This window comes from Bufo bufo, chromosome 1, assembly GCF_905171765.1.
Source record: "Bufo bufo chromosome 1, aBufBuf1.1, whole genome shotgun sequence".
NCBI classification, from domain to species: Eukaryota; Metazoa; Chordata; class Amphibia; order Anura; family Bufonidae; genus Bufo; species Bufo bufo.
In genome coordinates this window covers 434,785,170-434,806,551 of record NC_053389.1, presented here as the reverse complement: position 1 = coordinate 434,806,551, position 21,382 = coordinate 434,785,170, and the positions used below count along the sequence as shown (strand labels likewise).

The 21,382-nt window shown below is 46.3% G+C and overlaps 1 protein-coding gene across 1 annotated transcript in view; it reads right to left on the bottom strand.

Moving 5' to 3' along the window:
• Nucleotides 1-21,382, bottom strand: part of GPRIN1 (G protein regulated inducer of neurite outgrowth 1) — a 105,360-nt gene that overhangs the window by 4,544 nt on the left and 79,434 nt on the right. The window lies entirely within an intron of this gene.

The window sequence follows — 21,382 nt, the reverse complement described above, 5'->3', positions numbered from 1 at the left end:
TAAGACAAATTAAAGGAAACATGCCTATTGTTCACATTTTCTAAGAAGTATACCAACTGCAACAATGTTCAATTAGAAGTCTTATGCTTACATATTTATTTTTATCCATTTTATATTTAAAGGGGTTGTCTAGTTAGGCTAGTTTCACACACACAGGGAACAGCCTGCCAGATATTTCTGCATTCCGACATTGCTGGAAGCTATCACATCGCTGTCCAGCCCCATTCACTAATGGGGGCCAGCAGAGATCCATCCACAACTCGGAAGATCCTCCGTATGTTTGCCACATTGCGAGTGGATCTCCGCCAGTCCCCATTATAGTGAATGGGGCCGGCGGGTATCGGGTAGTGCCCGGCAGTGCCGAATCCAGACATCTCCAGAAGGCTGCTCCCTGCCGGAACAGCTTGCTGGAGATTTCGAATGCTAGTGTCATACTAGCCTTAAAGGGTTTCTATCACTTCGTTTCACCTATTTAGCTTTCAGACACTAGCGATCCGCTAGTGTCTGCTTTATCTAACCATCCTAATATAAGAGCTTATTGTCCTGCCGTTTAGCTAAAAAAATAACTTATATAGATATGCAAATGAGCCTCTAGGTGCTATGGGGGCGTGATTAGCACCTAGAGGCTCCGTCTACCTTAACAAACTGCCGCCGCCCAGCGCGTCCCTCCAGCCCGCCCATCTCCTCCGGAATGCGATGCTCCTCGTATTCGGCGCATGCGCAGTGAATGTCTGATCGCTTCCCTGCTCAGACATCTCCACTGCGCCTGTTCCTCGGAGCACTATGACGTCATTGGCGCAGGTGCAGTGGAGATGTCTGAGCAGGGAAGCGATCAGACATTCACTGCGCATGCGCCGAATACGAGGAGCATTGCATTCCGGAGGAGATGGGCGGGCTGGAGGGACGCGCTGGGCGGTGGCTGTGTATGAAGGTAGACGGAGCCTCTAGGTGCTAATCACGCCCCCATAGCACCTAGAGGCTCATTTGCATATCTATATAAGTTATTTTTTTAGCTAAACGGCAGGACAATAAGCTCTTATATTAGGATGGTTAGATAAAGCAGACACTAGCGGATCGCTAGTGTCTGAAAGCTCAATAGGTGAAACGAAGTGATAGAAACCCTTTAAAGGCTATGTACACCTTCGGAGGCAATTTTTTTTTTATGATTGCATTTTACTCATTTTGGGCTAAAAACAAATTTTCAAATGTTCTTATTAAAAATATTGAGTTGTTCTGTCACACAGTCTTAACTGTTTTTCTAGCTGTATGCATCCTACTTTCACTTTGTGCCAGTCATCTAATAAACCTTACCTTTACATTACTAAGAGGTCATAAACACTTATTTAAGGCAGCCTTCTCCGACATGTCGTAGTTTTATTCCGGCAGCCTCTCGGCATGTTTGCCATGCTGCCACCGAAACTCCAGCCCACCCCCACTATAGTCAATGGGATTGGTGTGGCCAACGGCAGCAGGGTTGCACTAGCGGCAGCACGGATCCGGCAGGCTGTTCATCCGCTGGAACAGCCTGCCGGAGAAGGCTGACGCTAGTGTGAAACTAGCCTAAGCCACATTCTTAGGCCTCATGCACACGACCGTTTTTTTTTAAGGTCCGCAAAAACGGGGTCCGTGATCCGTGACCGTTTTTTTTGTCCGTGGGTCTTCCTTGATTTTTGGAGGATCCACGGACATGAAAAAAAAGTCGTTTTGGTGTCCGCCTGGCCGTGCAGAGCCAAACGGATCCATCCTGACTTACAATGCAAGTCAATGTGGACGGATCAGTTTGACGTTGACACAATATGGTGCAATTGCAAACGGATCCGTCCCCCATTGACTTATACCATAGAATCAGAGTTTTTTCCAATCCAATGGTATATTTTAACTTGAAGCGTCCCCATCACCATGGGAACGCCTCTATGTTAGAATATATCATCGGATTTGAGTTAGATCGTGAAACTCATATCCGACAGTATATTCTAACACAGAGGCGTTCCCATAGTGATGGGGACGCTTCAAGTTAGAATATCCTACGAACTGTGTACATGACTGCCCCCTGCTGCCTGGCAGCACCCGATCTCTTACAGGGGGCTGTGATCTGCACAATTAACCCCTCAGGTGCCGCACCTGAGGGGTTAATTGTGCGTATCATAGCCCCCTGTAAGAGATCAGGTGCTGCCAGGCAGGAGGGAGCAGACCCCCCTCCCTCCCCTGTATTACATTCATTGGTGGCCAGTGCGTCCTCACCTCTCCCCCCCTAGTTAAAATCACGTTCCAAATCCCCCATCATTGGTGGCCAGTGGGGCCTCACATTCCCCCCCCCCCCTAGTTAAAATCACGTTCCCCCATCATTGGTGGCAGTGGAGAGTTCCGATCGGAGTCCCAGTTTAATCGCTGGGGAACTGTGTACATGACTGCTGTGTACATGACTGCTCCCTGCTGCCTGGCAGCACCTGATCTCTTACAGGGGGCTATGATACGCACAATTAACCCCTCAGGTGCGGCACCTGAGGGGTTAATTGTGCAGATCACAGCCCCCTGTAAAAGATCGGGTGCTGCCAGGCAGCAGGGAGCAGTCATGTACACAGTTCTCAGTATATTCTAATTTGAAGCGTCCCCATCACTATGGGAACACTTATGTGTTAGAATATACTGTCGGATATGAGTTTTCTGCGATCCGTCTGTGTGAAAGTTGCCAACGGCCACGGATCACGGACGGGGATGCCAATCTTGTGTGCATCCGTATTTTTTCACGGACCCATTGACTTGAATGGGTCCATGTACCGTTGTCCGTCAAAAAAATAGGACAGGTCCTTGTCACGGGGTTCCGAAGGTGCACTCGGTCCCCCATTGCCCGCAGAACTGTTGCTTAGCTTTTGGAATGAGGTTCTGTGTTTGACCTCATTCCCAGGGCGGCTTTACTAGCTGGGTGGCTCCCTGCTCCTAGTCTGCCTTTAGCGCCGAGCTGATCACTCGGTGCTCGACTGGTTGGTCTGTCGGTCATGTGACACTGGCCACGTCACATGACCCTCACTCCCCACTATAAATACAGGCAGCCTGCTGGCTACAGGTTGCCTGTTAATTTCTAGGTTCCTGGCTATTTGTTGGACTACTGAATATTTACCTGATCCTGTTCCCTGACGATCCTCTGCCTGCTCCTCCTGTACTGCGCATACATCCTGGTATTGTGACCTCGGCTCCCACCTGACTACTCTCTTTGGACTCCTCTTGTACTTCGCTACTCTCCTGGTATTTGACCCCGGCTTCTCCTGACCATTCTTTGCTTAATCCGTTGTACTGCGTAGCTCTCTTGGTTCTGACCCGGTCCGTTCATGTTCCGTATTTTGTCTTGTCTGTCTTCCCTGCACATATCCTAAGTTAGGGACTGCCGTCCAGTTGTCCCCTGTCATCAGGACTCGTGAGGCAAGTAGGCAGGGCCAGGGGTGAGGGTGGAGCGTAGTGGTCACTACCCTTCCCCCTGTGTGTGTGTGGACGTGACCGTTACAGATTAACAGGCCCAATAACCACTGTATCATGAATCCTCTTACTACCCTGACTGACCATGTCTCTAATTTGACACAGAGGGTGCAGGAGCTAGGAGAGAAACTCCGTTCTTGTGAGTTAGGGCAAGGTTTATCCACTCCTCTGTCCTCCAGTCCATATTTTGAACCCCAGATCAAGCTCCCAGAACCCTTTTCTGGAGACCGGAAGAGGTTTCTCTCCTTTAAGGAGAATTGCAAACTCTACTTCCGTTTGCGCCCCGTGTCCTCCGGTCCCGAGAGCCAACGCGTGGGGATTATCATTTCTCTACTACAGGGTGATCCCCAGGACTGGGCATTTTCGTTACCTCCTGGGGCCAGTTGTCTAACTTCTGTGGAGGGTTTTTTTTTTTTTCAGGCCCTGGGTACCCTCTATGACGAACCAGACAGGGCCCTGGTAGCCGAGACAGCTCTTAGGGCACTGGTTCAAGGCCATCTCCCTGCGGAGGAGTATTGCAACCAATTCAGACGGTGGTGTGTCCCCTCAGGATGGAATGAACCAGCCCTGAAGAGTCAGTTTAGGTCTGGTCTATCTGATAATTTAAAAGATCTATTGGTCAATTACCAAATTCCTGAGACCTTAGAGATGATGACCCTAGTTGTCCGACTTGACAGACGAGTTAGAGAGAGACGACAAGAACGACAGTTCTGTTCTCAGATGGTGGTCCAGCCAGAGGCCTTTTCCAGGGACAACACTGAGGTCTCCACCGAGGAACCCATGCAGGTTGGCATTACCCGGGGTAATCTTCGTCGCAGACGCGGAGAGTGCTTCTACTGTGGAGATCCTGGCCATTGGATCAACAAGTGTCCTAAGAGGGTTCTCTCTGACAAGTCTTCTAAGGCAAGACAACCTAAAGACCAGGTACACCCTGATTTTTCTAAAGGTAAGCTTTTGGTACCCATAACAATTTCTCTGGGGGTTAATAAGTGGCCGGGTAAGGCCTTTATTGACTCCGGTTCAGCGGCCAGCTTTATGGACTTTGAGTTTGCTTGTAAATTGGGTATTCCAATGTTTGCTTTACCTACACCTATCCATGTCATGGCTATTGATGCTACTCCCCTGATTGGTGGTACGGTGAGGTCATGTACCTCTGAAATTTCTCTGTCCGTGGGTGTGTGCCACTCTGAGAGATGTTCTCTTCTAGTCCTGGAGAACCTACCGGTTGAGGTGGTACTAGGGTTGCCTTGGCTCCGTTTACATAACCCCACAATTGATTGGTCCAAAGGAGAGTTGGTGAAATGGGGACCTAAGTGTGACTCATGCTTGTCCGTGGTCCAGGCTGGGGTTTCAGTAAGGTCTAATACATTACCTTCTGTTATTAAGGAATATTCTGATGTGTTCTCATCCCTTACTCCAGAGGTTCTACCCCCTCATAGACCTTATGATTGCGCCATAGAGCTAATTGAGGGTGCCGAATTTCCTAAAGGTCGAATTTATAATCTTTCAGGGCCCGAACGCAAGGCTATGGAAGATTATATTAAGGAGAGCCTTGCTAAAGGGCATATTAGACCTTCAGTCTCTCCTATGGGAGCAGGGTTTTTCTTTGTTAAAAAGAAGGATGGTGGTCTTAGGCCTTGTATTGATTACCGGAGATTAAATAAAATCACTGTCCAAAATAGATACTCTCTCCCATTGATTCCGGATTTATTTAACCAGGTTTTGGGGGCAACCTGGTTTTCCAAGATTGACCTGAAAGGGGCATACAATCTAATCCGAATCAAGGAGGGAGACGAATGGAAGACAGCGTTCAATACTCCGATAGGACACTTTGAATATCAGGTGATGCCTTTTGGACTCAGCAATGCCCCAGCTGTGTTCCAAAACTTAATGAACGATATTCTTAGGGAGTTCTTAGGTAAATTTATTATTGTCTATCTTGACGACATTTTGATATTTTCTCCTGATTTCGAATCTCATGTGTCCCATGTCAAACAAGTATTAGAGGTGTTGAGGGAGAACCAGCTATCCGCTAAGCAAGAGAAATGTGTCTTTGGTGTACAGGAGATACTGTTTCTAGGGCATGTTTTGACTCCTCACACCTTTAAGATGGATCCTGGTAAGGTTTTAGCAATTAAGGAATGGGTAAGGCCTTCATCCTTAAAGGCTTTACAACGGTTTTTGGGTTTCGCTAATTACTACCGTAAATTTATCATGAATTTTTCTGTAATTGCTAAGCCATTGACCGACCTTACTAAGAAAGGGGCGGATTTGGAGAATTGGTCTACCAAGGCCATTTCTTCATTTGAAACATTAAAAAAGGCATTTAGTAGCGCTCCCATTCTGATGCAGCCTGATCAGGAGAGACCCTTTATTGTGGAGGTGTATGCGTCCGAGGACGGCGCAGGAGCAGTCCTTTCACAAGGTCCTGCTAGCCTCACTAACCTGAGACTGTGTGCCTTCTTCTCTAGGAAATTCTCTCCCACAGAGAGAAACTACGACATAGGGAATAGGGAGCTGTTGGCCATTAAATGGGCATTTGAGGAGTGGAGACATTTTTTGGAGGGGGCAAGGCATCGAGTAACTGTTGTCACTGACCATAAAAACCTAATGTTTCTCGAGTCCGCTAAGAGGTTGAATCCCCGACAAGCCCGATGGCTCTGTTTTTTACCCATTTTGATTTCTCCATTACGTTCAAGCTGGGAAGTAAAAATGTGAAGGCAGACGCATTATCGCGGAGCTTCCATGCTTTTCAACCCACTGAGACACCGCCTGAATCCATCCTACCAGCAAACATCTTCTTAGCGGCTCTAACCCAGGATATCTCGGCTCGCATTAAGGCTGCACAACATCTGGCACCGGCATCCACCCCAACAGATAAGTTGTTTGTTCCCGTACAATTTCGTCTCCAGCTGTTGGGTGAGTGTCACGATTCTGCCTTTTGTGGACATACGGGTATTGAGGGCACTAAGGATCTGGTTTCTAGATCTTATTGGTGGCCCACTCTGACCAGGGATGTCAAGTCCTACGTGTCAGCCTGTGAGGTTTGTGCCAGGTCTAAGACACCTAGGACTCGCCCTGCTGGTAACCTACGACCCCTACCCATTCCCAGTAGACCCTGGTCCCATATCTCGATGGACTTTATAACTGACCTACCGCTGGCGGAGGGTAAGACTGTGGTTTGGGTAGTGGTTGATAGGTTTAGGAAGATGGTTCATTTCATTCCCCTGTCTAAACTTCCGAATGCTAAAACCCTGGCGTCTATTTTTGTGAGAGAGATTGTTCGTTTACATGGCATCCCGGAAAATATTGTTTCGGACAGGGGTGTGCAGTTTGTGTCCAAATTCTGGAGGGCCTTCTGTCAAAGATGTAAAATTTCGTTGTCTTTTTCTTCCGCCTACCATCCTGAGAGTGATGGGCAGACTGAACGCCTTAATCAGTCTGTGGAACAATTCCTGAGGTTGTATGTTGCTGATGACCAGCAATTATGGGTCAAATTCCTTCCGTTGGCTGAATTTGCTCTGAATAACCGTGTAAATTCTTCTTCTGGGGTCTCCCCTTTCTTTTGTAACCATGGTTTTCATCCCCGTTTTCATTCTGGGTCGTCCGTCTCCTCCTCTAACCCTGAAGCTGATAAATTCTCCTCCGAACTGTGCACAGTTTGGGCCCGGGTTCAATCGAACCTAGAAAAGGCTCAATGTTCTCAAAAACTCAAGGCCGATAGGAGACGTTCAAGGGGGGTAAACTTTCAGGTTGGGGATAAAGTATGGTTGTCCTCCAAGAATCTATCTCTCAAGGTAACTTCTAAAAAATTTGCTCCTCGTTTTATTGGACCATATAAGATCACGGAAGTGATTAACCCGGTATCTTTTAGGTTGGAGCTGCCTGAGTCATTCCACATTCATAATGTGTTCCATAAATCTCTGCTTAAAAAATATTTTGAACCGGTAGTACCATCAAAAGCCTTTCCTCCGCCAGTTCTTGTTAATGATGCTGTCGAGTATGTGGTGTCTAAAATAGTGGATGTCAGGAAGGTGCGTAATTCCTTGCAGTACCTGATTCACTGGAAGGGGTATGGACCTGAAGAGAGATCTTGGGTACCTGCCAGGGAGGTTCATGCTCCTAGACTTGTTCGTAAATTTCATTTAGAACACCCTGAAAAGCCATCGCCTGAAGTCTTGGGTCCGGTGGCCCCTCGTAAAACGGGGGGTACTGTCACGGGGTTCCGAAGGTGCACTCGGTCCCCCATTGCCCGCAGAACTGTTGCTTAGCTTTTGGAATGAGGTTCTGTGTTTGACCTCATTCCCAGGGCGGCTTTACTAGCTGGGTGGCTCCCTGCTCCTAGTCTGCCTTGAGCGCCGAGCTGATCACTCGGTGCTCGACTGGTTGGTCTGTCGGTCATGTGACGCTGGCCACGTCACATGACCCTCAATCCCCACTATAAATACAGGCAGCCTGCTGGCTACAGGTTGCCTGTTAATTTCTAGGTTCCTGGCTATTTGTTGGACTACTGAATATTTACCTGATCCTGTTCCCTGACGATCCTCTGCCTGCTCCTCCTGTACTGCGCATACATCCTGGTATTGTGACCTCGGCTCCCACCTGACTACTCTCTTTGGACTCCTCTTGTACTTCGCTACTCTCCTGGTATTTGACCCCGGCTTCTCCTGACCATTCTTTGCTTAATCCGTTGTACTGCGTAGCTCTCTTGGTTCTGACCAGGTCCGTTCATGTTCCGTATTTTGTCTTGTCTGTCTTCCCTGCACATATCCTAAGTTAGGGACTGCCGTCCAGTTGTCCCCTGTCATCAGGACTCGTGAGGCAAGTAGGCAGGGCCAGGGGTGAGGGTGGAGCGCAGTGGTCACTACCCTTCCCCCTGTGTGTGTGTGGACGTGACCGTTACAGTCCTATTTTTTTGACGGACACGAAACACGGATCACGGCCGCGGATGAACAACGGTGCATTCTCCTAGTTTTCAACGGACCCATTGAAAGTCAATGGGTCCGCAGAAAACGGAACAACGGCCATGGATGCACACAACGGTCGTGTGCATGAGGCCTTATCAGTAAGATAAGAACTGAGCTATAATGAGTGTTTATAATGTCAAAGATAAAGAGCCATCAGATTAGCTAGCTGACAAGCAAAGAGAAAATTCTGATCCCTCTATTAGAGCATCTCAGCCATATACAGAAAAAAGGGTTCCATATTTGTAACAAAGGCCAATTAAAAAAAAGATTGTTTTGCTCAAAATGCAATAAGAAAACAAAATGCCCAAAAGCTGTACATAGCATTTAAGAAAAAAAAAATTCTTATATTTCTATTTCACATTATGAATGGTATAAAAAATAAAGACCAATTCCCAGATTTTTTGTTCATCCCGTCTCTTAAAAACAGAATAAGGCCTCTTGCATACAACGTATTTTTTTTCCCGTTTAGGTTCAGTTTTTTGCGGTCCGTATACGGACCATATATAAAACCATTCATTTCAATGGATCCACAAATAAAACGGAAGGTACTCCGTATGTCTTCCGTTTCTGTATTTCCGTTTTTCTGTTCTGTTCAAAGATAGAACATGTCCTATTATTGTCCGCATAACGGACAAGGATAGTACTGTTCTATCAGGGGCCAGCTGTTCCATTCCTCCAAAAATGGAATGCACACAGACGTCATCCGTATTTTTTGTGGATCCATTTTTTGCGGACCGCAAAATCCTGAAAAAGCCATACGGTCGTGTGCAAGAGGCCTAAAAGGCAATCAAAAGATGGATGTAAAGCTACAACTCCTTCTACAAAAACTCAACCCGCACACAATCTTACTGAACCAAAGACTAAGGCCTATTGCACACGAACGTTGTGCATCCGTTCCGTGCATTGAGGACCACAATTTGCAGTCCCCAATGCATAGGCAACGTCCATGTGGCGGCTGGAATGGATCGAGACCCATTCAACTTGAACTGGTCCGTGATCCGTCCGCACTGCAAAAAAATAGAACAAGTTGTATTTTTTTGCGGTGCGGAGGCATGGACAGAAACACCACGAAAGCACTCCGTAGTGCTTCCGTGGGCTTCCGATCCGTGCTTCCGTTGCCCATCTCCGTGATTGCTGACTCATTCAAGTAAATTGGTCCGCATCTGTGATGCAGAGTGCACACAGGCCGGTGCCCATCAGTGGCGTCGCCAGGGGGGGGCCAGAGGGGGCCACGGCCCCCCCTACATCATGCTGTGCCCCCCCATGTGCCCCCCCAACTAAAATGCCCCCACCTAGTGAGCCGCCGCCGGGCACAGGGAGATGAGCGCTTCCATTGCGCTCATCTCCATTGTAAACTGCCTGTGCCAGCGGAGGTGCAGGGGAGGGAGAGGCGTGTCCCTTCCCTTTCTTCTGATAGGCTGCAGGCAGGCACCGAAGTGGAGGAGAGGCCCCGCCCCCTAATTACTCCTGTTTACCTTTCTAAAGCTAAAGGACCTTTGATGATGTCATCACAGGTCCTGTAAGGGAACTGCACAGTGTAAAGTGTAGTTCCCAGGTTAGAACAGTGCATCTGCCAGGACCTGTGATGACATCATCTTCAACATCACAGGTCCTGCAGAATCTAGCAAAGGAACTGCACCAAAAATGGTGTAGTTCCTAGGTTTCAAAGGTACATCTGCCAGGACCTGTGATGACATCATCACAGGTCCTTCAACCCCTAACAGCAAGTATTAAAAGTTCACAAGCAGCTCTGCATTGATCCATACAGACTGGAATGGAGAGGTAAGAGGAGGTCCTCCACTTTTCATCATTTACAACCCCTCCATGCCCTGTTTTTACTCATTGCTCACTCATGTATACTACTTCAGACAGTTACCACTACCTCATGTACCTCACAGTGACTATAATGCATAACTGACCACATATTTCTATAAACACTGCATCTACAGTATTATACCTTCTATGTGTCACATCAATACACTGCTCTGTATATATATATATATATATATATATAGATACACACACATACATGCACACACACTGTATATAGTACACGGTATTATACATGCAATATGTACAGATATTTAGTATATACCGCAGTGCACTGATATGTGAGGTACAAGGTATAATAGATGCTGTGTGTACAGATATCAGTACACTTCTGTATATACTATATATGTGAGGTACGAGGTATAATAGATGCAGTGTGTACAGATATATAGTATATACAGCAGTGTACTGATACGTGAGGTACGAGGTGTCAATACACTGCTGTATTTACTATATAGCTGTACACACTGCATCTATTATACCTCGTACCTCACATATTACACTACTGTATATACTGTATACACTGCATATATTATACCCCGTACCTCACATATCAGTACACTGCTGTATATACTATATACCTGTACACACTGCATCTATTATACCCTGTACCTCACATATCAGAACACTTGGGAATATACTATATACCTGTACACACTGCATCTATTATACCGCGTACCTCACATAACTGTACACTGCTGTATATAATATACATCTGCATCTATTATACCTCTTTTGTGTGCCAGGGCTGTTTTGTAATCCCATTCCGGCCCTGATGGCATAAATTATAAAACGCAGCAGCAAGAATAGTTCATGGAACAAAGGGAGGGGCTATAAAAGGGGAATGGGGGCCCAATTTAGATTCCTGCTATGGGGCCCAGTGATTTTTATGTACGCCCCTGGCTGCAGGCACTAGGCCGGCAACATATCAGAGGCCGGCGCAATGACGTCATCGTGCCGCCTGAGCCTTACATTACAGCGTGGGACACAGGAAGAGGCTGCATCGCATCGCTGACACTTAGGTAAGTATAAGTGTTTTTTTTTGTTTTGTTTTTTACAATAGTGTTACTGGCACATTGGGGGGGCTTATTACAAAACTGGCACATGATGATGGGGGGGACTTAATACTGGCACATGATGATGGGGGGACTTAATACTGGCACATGATGATGGGGGGGGACTTAATACTGGCACATGATGGGGGGGACTTAATACTGGCACATGATGGGGGGGACTTAATACTGGCACATGATGGGGGGACTTAATACTGGCCCATGATGATGGGGGGGACTTAATACTGGCACATGATGGGGGGACTTAATACTGGCACATGATGATGGGGGACTTAATACTGGCACATGATGATGGGGGGACTTAATACTCGCACATGATGATGGGGGGACTTAATACTCGCACATGATGATGGGGGGACTTAATACTGGAACATGGGGGGGCTTAATACTGGCACGTGATGGGGGGCTTATTACTGGCACGTGATGGGGGGCTTATTACTAGCACGTGATGGGGGCTCATTACTGGCACGTGATGGGGGGCTCATTACTGGCACGTGATGGGGGGCCTATTACTGGCACGTGATGGGGGCTCTTGTTACTGGCACGTGATGGGGGCTTATTACTGGCACATTGGGGGGCTCTTGTTACTGGCACGTTATTGAGGGCACTTATTACTGGCACATTATTGGTGGGCACTATAGGGGCATCTACTGAGGCTACAAAGAAGGGGTGTTTTATATGGGGGGCTCTGTACAGTAGCATTTTATACTGGGACACATTATGGTGGGTACTATGGAGAAGGGGAGAGAGGAGTACTATGGAGTCATCTACGGGTGGCACTGAGAAGGGGTATTTTATACTTGCAAATTATGGGGGACACTGAGGGCATCTACTGGGGCACGATATATGGGACATTTTATACTGGTACATTATGGGGGGCACTAGCAGGAAGGGGGGAGAGGAGCACTATGGAGGCATTTACTGGTGCACTATATAGGGGTATTTTATACTGGCACATTATGGGGGAAATTAGCTCAACTGGGGGCATAAGGGGGTATGTTTTGCACATTATAAGGAGAATTATTTCTACTGGGGGGCATTATGGTGGGCTTTATTACTCCCCCATGGTATGACCCCCTAGTAGCAGCACCAGCCTCCCCCTGCTCTGCTATCCCTCTGCCCCTTCTCCAAATCCTTATTATGAAATCTTTCTCATTAGGATAAAACACAACATCAGCTCCGCCGAGCCCCCGGCCAAGTGTTGAAGTGGTGTCCGAGATCCCCAAGGGCCAAGCCAAGTAACTGTACGTTTTCATGTGAAATATGTTTATTTTATATATGTACACTCCTGTAAGAGGCGGGGAGGGAGATCTGTGGATGACACTGTTATAGGGAGGGAGATCTGTGGATGACACTGTTATAGGGAGGGAGATCTGTGGATGACACTGTTATGGAGGGGGAAATGGGGATGACACTGTCATGGGGTGGATCTGTGGATGACACATATAGCATAAGATGCTATATACGGTATGTGGCATCCACAGATCCCCCTTATATCAGTGTCACCCACAGATCCCCCTCTCTATAAAAGTGTCATCCACAGACAGCTGGACTTTTCTTCCCTGTTGCGGTTTTAGGTATTGGGTAAAGTATTGCAGCATTTCTAAGCGTACTTGTGTAAATGTATCGTTGTTATAGCTGCCCCCCCTACTTTTGTCCTGGCCCCCAGTGTGCCCCCCCAAAATTTGAAAGCTAGAGACGCCACTGGTGCCCATGTATTGCGGACCCACCGTATGTGGGCCGCAATACGGCCACGGGCACACAACGTTTGTGTTCAAGAGGCCTAAATGTAACGTCATTTATGCCACATGGTGAATTATGTAAAAATTAAACCCAAAAAATGTGGAATTGCTGTTTTTTTTCCAGCAATTTCCTGAGGATAGGCCATCAATATAAAAGTACCTGAAAACTCTTTTAAGGATTCTATAATGACAGGATTTGTTCCACAGGACTAGTGCATAGCAAATGTGATGGCAATGTTCAAAAAGGGGTTCAAAAGTGAGGCCGGACACTATAGGCCCATAAGTCTACCCCCTTTTATGGATAAAATATTTGAAGGTTTTCTAAGAGATGCTAGGCTGAAGTATCTCAGTGGAAATATCCTTATGATACAGCATGAGCAGGAGTTTATGAGAGAGTGCTCCATTTCAAACTAATCTGATCAGCTTCCATGTGGAAGTAAATTCCATACTGGACCTGAGTAAGCCTGATGCACAGGTACATTTTTCAAAGGTGTTTTATACTCTACAACTAGAAATGAGCGAATTTCTCAAACATTCAATACGGCTGGTTAGCCAAATATTTTGAAATAATTTGGTTCAATCCAAACTTATTTGAGGTGAATCGAGTAAAAAAAATGGCTATTTCCTGACTACAGAGAGCCTTTATAGTGGTGTAGAACACTGTGCCTTGCAGTAACACGCATAGCGAGTCTGTTGTGGTGGTGAAATAATACTGTGAGTCAGTACGACATGCAGATGACAGGTGTCGCTCCTAGAATCACTGCACACTTCACTTATTTGGGCAGTCAGGGGCCAAAACTGACCAAATAACTCAAGTATGAACTCAGCCTTACAGGTAAATGTTAGCATCAAGAAGAAGCGCACTCCTTTTACACCATCATCAGCTGATTCCACATAGATGGCTACAGAACCTGTTCTAGTAAACGCTTATACAAGTAGAGCCCAGATGACAGAGTGGAGAGGGTTTCAGCAGTAAGTTTGTGTTGATGTCACTGATTATTTTGCCCTTCCTCTGATCCGTCAGAACAATAACCCCCCAAAAAAGGATCCTGTCTGTTAAGCATCCGCCTTCACTCGGTCAGCATTTGGTCAGTAATCCTTCAGTATTTCTAATGCCAAAAAACAGGAGTGGATCCAAAACAGAGATGACACGTGAATGGAATATTTGCTTGTCTTCTGTGTTTTGTACCCACTCCTGCTTTTGGCTACCAAATCATAAGCCAATTCTGATGGTACCATACAGGCCTTAGAGCTGCTACACAGACAGGATCCGTTGTGCGTCTCATTTTTCATTCCTTCTGACAGATCAGAAGAAGGGTCAAATAAATGATATCAGCCAGGCCCAAAGGCAAAATAGTCGCCCAGTCATGAAGTGGGAGGATGGGAACAGCATGAGAAGTCCACGGAGTGGCCCTATGATGTAATGGTGAGGTGGAAGCAGCACAAAGAGATCAGGAGACCACAGAGTGACCCAGTGACAGAGTGGGGAGGTGGGTGGCAATACGAGTACCAGCTGAAGATGGTGGGTGAAAGAAGGAGCACTTGGCATCAGATGTGTGGCATCAGGCGGGTGGCAGCATCAGAATACTAGCTGAGGCAAATAGCCAGAAGAAAACAGTGTGGCACCATGGATGATCTAGTCTGATGTATCAGGCATTGGTGGGTGGAAATCCTGGCTGATCCACGCAAGCAAGACAGAAATATTTCCTTGTAATAAACCCTGTTAATGGCTGTATCAAACAGCACTTGCACCCTGTAAAGGGGGAATATTAATCACTAATATTTATGCAAATATCAGTAATTAATATTCATAAATGGGAGGAGCCGTCTATTGATGACTCCGCCCATTTATACCTTTCTATATTAATAACTATACTTTCACTATGCTTTACACTGATCCCTACGCTAGCTGCATGCGCCTTACTAACTCGCTACCGCTAACAAGTACACACTACACAAAGGGTACAAATATAACGGTATTTATTACTTACAATACACTACGCACGCAATACACTAACAATACAGCACTAAATATACAATACTCAACTACACTACACGTTCCCAAATTCCACCCACAAACTAACTATACAGTTCACACATACAAGTAATATTAACAATAACCCACCCATCTGCACTGTCCCGGGGTACAAGGGGTTAACAGTGGCACTGCAGGGGAGTGCAGGCCACAGACACTATAGATTCAGCACTGCAAGGGTTACTTGCAAGCGAGTGCTGAGGTTATCCAGGGGATTCAGGGGTTAACCAGGGGAGTTAAATGGTAGGGGGTCAGGGATGTCAAGGGTTATCCAGGGGTACAGCAGGGATCAGGGACACAGCAGGGAAACCAGGGGTTATCAGTGGGGTTAATCAGGGGATCAGTGGTGTAGGAACCAGGGGAATAGGGGTATGGCAGGGGTTAACCAGCTAGGGGGTTGCTCCATATGGGTATGGCAGGGGTTAACCAGAGGGGGAACAGGGTATCAGGGGTGATACGTATGGTTCTGCTCGTCCTCGCCAGCCAGGGGGCCTCCTTCTGGGGGGTGGGGGCGGCAGGGGTCTGGTCCTTCTCCCGGAGCGCAGGACTTAAGTTTCTGCTCGTTGTCCAGGGTGATTCTCTCCTTCAGTGGCGGGGGAAGGGGGGGGGGGGCGGCACGGCTCTTCAGCCGGAGGGGGGGGGGGGCGCGTTGTCCTGAGCGCCGATGCGCTCTCAAAGTGGGGGCCCCGATCCTGAACCCAGAGTGCCGGGGCCGCCGGATATTTATCCCCCGGCTGCCCGCACTCCCGGCGCCCACCAGGGGGCGGGCGTGCGCGCCCCTCATCCACGTGGGCCGGCGCAGTGATATGACGTCACTGCGCCGGCCCGCACATCGGGGACGCGCTGCACACCAGGCAGGAGAAGCCTTTGATCTCCCGCCTGTGGCACTCTGCATTCCGACCAGCGAGATGTTAATTTCGCTGCCGGAATGCGCATAATAGGAGGAGGGGAGGCTTCTCCCCTTCTTCTATCATGTATAATTGTCTCCAGCGGCGCTGGCGACAATTATATCAAAGGGCTCAGATTCTGTTGAATCTGAGCTCTTTGTATCCATCAGGATGACCGGACCCTTGTCCGGTCATTCTGATGCAATTAGCCAGATTGCATCGGTGCGAATGCTTGGGGCACATTCACACCGATGCACCTGGTTTCAGGTGTAGGAGGGGGAATATATATATATATATATGTGTATGGATGCATGGGGCACATCCATACACATGTATACACCAATATAAGGGACATAGCAATATCTAAAGGGGGCACAGATGATAAGGGGGCACGTGCAGGGGGCACAAGCCCCTACATCACAAGCCCCTACATTATAAGGGGGCACATTATTATATGAGGGGGCACAAGCCCCTACATCACAAGCCCCTACATTATAAGGGGGCACAAGCCCCTACATTATAAGGGGGCCCGGCTCCCAGGGGGCACATATATCCCACAGGGGCCACCATGAGCCCCTGGGGATCACCATGGGCAGACGTGCGCAGATGCTGGGCACATCTGCGCACATCGTCCCATGATGCTGTGGTTAATGTATGCACATATATACCATACATGCCCGCACGTGTTTGCAAGCATGCATGGATATATGCATACGTCTCAACCGTTCCTCAACACACCCCAACAACAAGAACGGTTTGCTGGAATTACAGAGCTGTATAATGGCAATTTGGATCCCCAGTCAGTGCAGCAAGGTGTAATAGGATTGTTTCTATTACCCAGGCTGTAACCTCCTCTACTGAACCCTGTTATACATAAATGCTGTGGAATGATTCCACCCTATCCTTTCCCTACACCTTGAATAACCTTTCCCTGAACTTGTAAATATTTTTTTTTAGCAAAATGAAGTCTTTTCTAGCACTGTCCCTAGCGCCTGCTGACATCTCTCCCTGCACTAAGTACACTGGAAAAATGGAAGAATCCAAGATGGCTGAGGCTATTTATATGGCTGTGACATCACAGGGCTGGCTGGCTGCTGATTGGCTGCATCCATTATCTGTTAAGTAAAGGTCACGGTAACCAGTGGGGTGCCACAGGGTTCGGTTTTGGGCCCTCTTCTTTTTAATATGTTTATTAATGGGATTGTCCGGGACTCAAATATTGATGACCAATCTACAGAAGAGGTCATCAATATCTGATTGCTAGGGGTCTAACTCTCACTCCCCTTCTGATCATATCTTGGAAGGGACCACAGCGCTGTGCCTTTTCCTAGGCTTGTGACCTCCCATCCATTGGTCACATTGCCTTTTCCACAGCCCCTTCAACCCTCACTGATCTGACATTGATGACCTATCCATATGGACCAATTGACACCATAGGGTTTTTGTTCAGTGTTGTACTGGGGTTCCTTGGGTCCACCAGAAGAAGTTATTCTGGGGGCCCAACTCCTTTATTATCGATATAGTCTAATAGGTTTTGATTCAAATAAAACTCTAGTGGAAAGTGATTGGCTCCAAAGGCAGCTCCAAATGGGGTTTTTTCTCCATTTTTTCCTCACCTTTGAGGCCCACTATGGTATCAGAACCTGGGCCCACTAGAGGATCCTCTGGTAGTATGGTGGGCCAGTCTGACACTGGTTTTTGCCTTTCTCTGGATCCACATGCTAAGATTATAGGTTAGACTTGATGCTTTTTTATCCTTACCAACTATTTATGTTACTGTGTATTGTTACTACATGACAGAGTAAATAAAGAGTGAATATGTGACTATTTTATATGTGTATCTTGATTCTGTGTCTGGTCTCTTGGCATCACAATTTCCACATCCAAACTATCGGGGCACATCTGAAACAATTTCAATTTAGAAAAACCCTTTTAAATAATTCATATAAGTGTGGGAGTGTGTGAATAGAATGGATTTGATTATGAAAAGGGTAGGCTATTTTATGGCGTGTTTTTTTGTCAAGTACAATAGCTATTGTAGGCATGAGATTTCTATTAGGTTGTACAGTGATTGAAAACCAGCTCTGTAGTCTGACAGCGGAAAGGTACAACCTTGTTGCAATGATTATGAGTAACAAGCACATGTTACCATAGACAATGGAGCATAGACCGCTATTTACAGAGAGAGTCATTCTAACTTTTCATTCTAACAAGCAGAATCTAATTTGTTGTTCAGTAGCCAAGAGAAAATAAAGCAGAATGAAAATTAACATGAGAAAAAATCCTCCTCCACAAAAGTAATTCCAGTCTCAAGGCTGTTTCTATAGGAACAATTTCATAGAGCTGAGCTGAGCTCTGATGTTCACTAAACTGTTAAGTGCTGAGGTCTGTGATCACATATTACCATTATGTTACTCTTCATATTCGAGCCTCAACCCACCTTACATCTTGTGTTAGACGGCTTGTCTGGTTATGACAACCCCTTTAGAAATGCCCTACCAGGCAGAGCAGAAAGCCACTACAAAGATAAGCTCTTTGCCTAGAAAACCTGGTACATACAATGGCAAACCATTGAATCCATTGGATGCTGTTCAGACCCCTGCCAATCTGATAATGATGACCAAAAGTCTATGTGAAAGGGGGCGACTGTAAATGGTTTGTTGTTAAAATGTAATATAATGTTATGTAATGCCATGTAGTACTCCCAGAATAGTTTTGTATGGTAGTGAAGGAGCCGGCTAACTCTGACAGAGCCCTTTGCACGAGGTTGATAGGTGGTGGCTAGCTCCACTCCTAGCGCTAGAGTATTCTAGGAAAGTCTGAGGAGGGAGTAGAGAGAAGAAGGAGGCAAAGTCCATGTGCTCCCTCTCCTTGAGCCTCAGTATTTAGAGACTAACAGATCTCTGTTTTATTTCCGCGGGATCTACAGCTAGAGAGAAAAGAGAGAGTGGAGAAAATTTGGAAATCCTTATGGCAGTGCAACAAGAATTAGTCAGTAAGGTAACAGCCGTTAAGGGAAATACAGACTTTACTACCATGGAGGGATTACATTTAACACCCTACACACTTAAGGAAGGACCCTGGTCAGTCATATCATTAAGCCTGTATGCCGCCAAGCACATTATAGGCATAATTGCAAATGTACAGTCGCCCGCTAAAGATTCTACTAAGAGAGGCTTTAGAAAGACAAAGAGCTAAGAGGGCCATAATTTCCATCCTTTCCTGAATCCATACACTGCTATCTGGGAGAGAGTTTCATTGTGTACAATTGGAAATATGCTTTGCTATAGTTCTATAGTTGGATGTACTGTCCTACTACTGGTAGCTTGCACTACGGTATAAAGAGACATTTATTCTTCTAACTCTGGCATGGTTTCCTGACTCCTACACCATATGCTGGCCATTTCATTCTACACTCCCTGCCTTGCACCCATTCAGACACCTAACATCAAGGGCACCCCAGCTACCATCAGGCAGGATCCCCAGAATCAGGGTGTGCACTGAGAGAAGAAAGGGTGCCCTCCCTTTCACTGCACTGCCCTAAGGAGCAACAATGTGAAACAGTGTGAAAAGATTAGGCAGTCAATATGAGAGGGGTTATCACCAATCTAAAAACTATTGATCCTTGTACAATCTAACCTCTTACAGCAAGCGGAGCGCTCTAGATCAGCTGACACACAACGGCCGAACAGATCAATACATCAAACACATGGGACGCCACGTGGGAAAGAACTAAGATACAACTCAGCGACCGCAGCGATACATCTCCATTTCAGATGCTGAGTTCTGCTGCTACATAGGATTGTTAACATAACAGTGTATTTATGTTACATTAACTATCAGTATTAACCAAAAAACTGCATCAATCAACGCTCCTTTATAGCGCTCAAAGACTAATTACAACAGCATCCTGTCTATATAAAAAGGATACTAATAAACTTTGATGCAATACTGATATACAGATGTCAGCCTAAGTGAAAAGGACACAAGGGGATTCTTATATGAATAACTGGACATTTATCACTTGAAACTATCGTATTATAATACCAGCTGTTCAATCATATGAAATAATATGATCTGCAGAGTGTTATACACTAAATATTGTTCAGACTGTCAGACACACTTGATCTATCCCCAAAAACTGATGATTTGTTTTTTATTTTAGTTTTTTTCAATTAGGCTACATCATATACTGATTTACCTCTAGATAATACCAAGCACATTATGCAGCTGCAAATCATGGGTTTTCAATAGTGACATACACATTGTGATTGTTTTATTTTATATTATTAATTTATTGATATTGTGGATATATAAAAAAAATATATATATTTAGCTTTTTTTTTGTATTTTTATATTTTGGGTTATGATTTTAATATACATATGTATTGAATAAATATTTTATGCATTCATATATTACGAGCTTCCTTGCAACACCAGATACTTGAGTGACCTCCAAACCATTTGTTATTCAGTGTAAGGACAGCCACTGTGATTGATTTGACAGCCAGAGCCATTACCACTCCCACTGCGGGTCGCTGCATCCACCCTTGTTATTAAAAGTTATGTTAAGTAAGGCCTAACTGCTGGGATCCCAACTGATCACAAGAACAAGGGTCCTGTGCCCCAATTCGAAAATGTGCTCTCCTGCTTCATTCAAATTCTATGGGTGCTGTACTCAGCCATCTTTGGCAGTCCTGTAAACTTAGAATGGAGTTGTGGTGTGTATTGTGGGGATTTGCTCTGGTAGGCAGATTAGCGGACGCAGTACAGAGGCAAAAACAAAGTCTTTGAATTAAACAGTGCAGTGTTTATTCACACATAAACAAATATGACAGTTTGTCGTCTTGGTGTTCATTCACACCATGGTAAGTCCACAGAACAAAAAGCATTCACTTTGTCAGTGGCTTTGGCAGTAGCAGTCCCCAACAGGCTTTAGGGTCTGCTTCCCAGCAATGCGGCTCTCAGCCCTTTAGTACGGCACATCATGCAGGTCTCAAACCACAGAGACTCCACAGATCCACTGTGAAATGGAGGATAATCCACACCCAGCTGAGACTGCTGGCTGGGTTTTATATCCCTAACCAAAACCCGGCCTGGAACGTGGGGAACAGCCACCCACCCTGCACTTTGGCTTCTCCCAGTAAGAGCCGGCCCGGATCGGCTTTACAGCCACACTAAATAACTAATAGTGTCAGTCAGCACTAGCTGCCGCTGACACTCAAAATTACCGGCTCTTACCTCACTGAGGCCAGAAACCTCAGTGACACATATCTTCCATCAATGGCGGCCCCTTGCGCTTTCCTACATACCTCCCCCCTTTGTTCAACCCTGAAAGGGTGAACACCCACCAGACAGTGTACACAGGACAGGGCAT